Source organism: Ornithorhynchus anatinus, chromosome 20 (assembly GCF_004115215.2).
Source record: "Ornithorhynchus anatinus isolate Pmale09 chromosome 20, mOrnAna1.pri.v4, whole genome shotgun sequence".
In the NCBI taxonomy this organism is placed as follows: Eukaryota; Metazoa; Chordata; class Mammalia; order Monotremata; family Ornithorhynchidae; genus Ornithorhynchus; species Ornithorhynchus anatinus.
The window spans coordinates 29,510,088-29,513,750 of record NC_041747.1 but is presented as its reverse complement, the minus strand read 5'-3'; positions in this window follow the sequence as shown (position 1 = coordinate 29,513,750).

The window sequence follows — 3,663 nt, the reverse complement described above, 5'->3', positions numbered from 1 at the left end:
CTTGGACTGGAGGATGAAGGAGGAGGAGGAGGAGGAGATGGATGGGGGCGGGGCGGGGCGGCGCGGCGGGGACCGGCGGCCGGAGGGGCGACGGCGCGCGGCGGCCGGCAGGGGGCGCGGGGGAGCCGGGCGGCGGCCGGCAGGGGGCGCCGCGCCCCGCAATCCCACAATGCAGCGGGGGAGCAGTCGAGAGGCGGGCGCTGCCCGGGGAAGGGGGGGGGGGGGGAGAGAGAGCGCCGGCCCCGCCCCCGCGCCTCGTGCGGCCGGAGAATGAAAACAAGATCGGGGGGCGGGGCCGCCGCGCGCCTAAGGCGGAGGGGCGGGGCCGGGGGGTGCCTCGGCCAATGGGAGCCGGGGGCGGGGCCCGAAGGAGGTTCCCGAGGGCCAATGGGAGCGGGCCGGGGCCGTCCCGGGGGCCAATGGGAGAAGGAGGGAGCGGGCCCGAGGGGAGGGGTCCCTAAGGCCAATAGGAGCGGGCCGGAGAGACCCGTCGGCCAATAGGAGCGTTCGGGGGCGGGGCCTGAAGGGGTGTCCCGAGAGCCAATAGGAGCGGGCCGGGGCGGCCCCGTCGGCCAATGGGAGCGGCCGTGGGCGGGGCCTGAAGGCGTGTCCCGCGAGCCAATAGGAGCGGGCCGGAGAGACCCGTCGGCCAATGGGAGAGGTCGGGGGCGTGGCCCGAAGGGGGTGCCGGCCAATGGGAGCGGGCGGGGGCGGGGCAGACCCGGAGCCGGATCCCGGCCGAGGGCGGAGGGGAAAACCCGGAGGCGGCGTCGGGCGGCGTCGGGCGGGAGGGTGAGTGTCCGGGCCCCCCCCCGCCGTCAATTAAGCGTAATAGCCTCGGCTTGGCTGAGCGCTCACTAGGTGCCCAGCGCCGTTGGAAGCGCTGCGGGGACGTCCAAGGTCGACGGGTTCCGCCCCTCGTGGGGCTCACGGTCCTCGTCCCCATTGGGCAGATGAGGCCCAGGACGTAATAATAATAATAAATAGTAATAATAATAGTAATAATGCTAATGATGGCGTTTGCTAAGCTCTCCTTATGTACCAAGCACCGTTCTAAGCGCTGGGGGAGATTCGAGGTCAGCGGGTTGGACACGGTCCTCGTCCCCATTGGCCAGATGAGGCCCAGGACGTAATAATAATAATAATAGTAATAATAGTAATAATGATAATGATGGCGTTTGCTAAGCTCTCCTTATGTGCCAAGCACCGTTTGCTAAGCTCTCCTTATGTGCCAAGCACCGTTCTAAGCGCTGGGGGAGACAGGAGGTCAGCGGGTTGGACACGGTCCCCGTCCCCCGTGGGGCTCACGGGCCTCATCCCCGTTTGACAGATGAGATCCGGACCATAATAATAATCACGGTATTGGTTAAGCTCTTACCACGTGCCAAGCGCCGGGGTAGATACGAGGTCATTAGGTTGGACACGGTCCCCGTCCCCATTTGACAGACGAGAGGTTCGGCGGCTGGCGTTTAAGGGACGGGGCCGGGATTAGAACCCAGGACCTCCGACTCCCCGGGCCCCCGCGCTTATTCCCGCGGGGCCGCGGTGCTCATCTTGCACCCACCCCCGAATTCGGCTTAACAGAGACCGTCACCGTTATCGTCTGAAACTCGTCTTGGCGTCCGCGGCCCTGGCTCCTAACTGTCTCTCTCTCCCAGGCATTTAACGACGATGATGATGACGACGACAACCTTGGTAGCCGTTAAGCGCTTCCTCCGTGCCGAGCACCGTTCTCAGCGCTGGGGGAGACGCGGGGGAATCGGGCGGTCCCACGTGGGGCTCACGGTCTTCATCCCCATTTGACAGGTGAGGCCACTGAGGCACCGAGAAGCGAAGCGACTCGCCCGAAGTCGCCCAGCTGACGAGTGGCCGAGGCGGGACTCGAACCCATGACCTCCGACCCCAAAGCCCGGGCTCTCTGCGCCGAGCCACGCCGTGGCACGGTGCCCCGCCCGCAGACCGTAAGGTCCCGGACAGCAGGGATCGCGTCCGCTGACTCGGCTGGACTCCCTCGGCCGCTCGGCCCCACGGTGGGCTCTAAGCTCCTGCTTGGTACGGTGCTCTGCACGTCGTAGGCGCTCAGTAAATACCGCTGAACGAGGGCAGGGACTACTGACTCCGTTATACTCTCCCGAGTGTTCAGGACACTCTCCCGGGGACCCGGGAGAGGCCAATCCGTCCGAGTCGTCCGCTATACAGAACACCCTACCGGGGACTCGGGAGAGTCGAATCCGTCAGAGTCGTCCGTTACACTGTCCCGGGTGCTTAGAACGAGCGGCGTGGCTCGGTGGAAAGGGCCCGGGCTTTGGAGTCGGAGGTCATGGGTGCGAATCCCCGCTCTGCCGCTCGTCAGCCGGGTGACCGCGGGCGAGGCACTCCACTTCGCCGGGCCTCACTTCCCTCATCTGTAAAATGGGGATGAAGGCCGTGAGCCTCACGGGGGGGGGCCACTTTTAATTCCCCCGTATCCCCCCCGGCGCTCAGAACGGTGCCCGGCCCGTAGTAAGCGCTGAACAAATACCAACGTCACCGTCATCACCGGGGACTTGGGCGAGTGGAATCCATTCGAGCGGGTAGGCGACCCCCCCCCCCCCCCCCCCCAAGCGGCTTACGGCCCACCGGGGGGGAGACCCAGATAAATCGGAGCCGGGGGGAGCGGCGGGGACCCGAGAACACCCCCGAGTACCGCCGGCCGACCGGGCCGCGGGCGGGTGTCGCGCGGGGGACGGCTTCTCCGGAGACGGCTTCGGCGTCCCGGGGGCGGATGGCCGCGCGCGGCCGCCCGGACCCCTACGAGGACCGCGGGCTGCGGCCCGGGGGCGGCGGGAGCCGGGACCGGCGGGGGACCGGGACGGAGGTGGGCGGCGGGCCGCCCCCGGCGCGCCCGACGGACCCCGCGGCCGCCCGACTCGCCGGGCGCCGTACCGAACACCGGGAAGAGCCGGATGCCCGACGAGCGGCGGGCGCCGGCCCGGCCCTCGGGGACCCTACGGTCCGGTTAATCCCCGTCTTCCGGACGAGGTCACCGAAGCCCAGAGAGGTGAAGCGACCCCCGGCTCCCGGGCCCGGGCCCTTCCCACCGAGCCGACCGGGCGGACGGCGGACGCGCCGGGCCCGGCCCATCGGAGAAGCGGCGTGGCTCGGCGGGAAGGGCCCGGGCTGGGCGGGGGTCACGGGTTCGAATCCCCGCTCCGCCGCCGGGCAGCCGGGTGACCGCGGGCGAGTCCCTTGGCTTCTCCGCGCCTCGGTTCCCTCGTCCGGGAGACGGGGCTGAAGACCGGGAGCCTCACGTGGGACCGCCCGATGACCCCGCAGCTCCCCCGGCGCCGAGGACGGTGCTCGGCCCCGAGGGGGCGCTTAACGGATGCCGGCGGCGGGCCCCCCCGCCCGCGCGCCCCCCGAGGGGCCGCCTCCGTCCACGCCCCCGCCGCCTCCCACGAGCCCCCCCCGGGGGTCCCGGAACCCGCTCCGGCGGTCCGGGCAACCACTCGCCCTGATGGGTCCAGGCGACCCAGCGGCCCGGGGGAGGGGAAGATAGCGTCAGCCTCTCCGAAGGGGCGGGGGAGGGAGGGAAGACGCCCCGGCCGGACCGTCCACCCCGGCCCCCGGCCCCGGTCGAGGGGAGGGGAGGGCCCCGGCCGGGCGTCCGGACCGAGCGCCGTC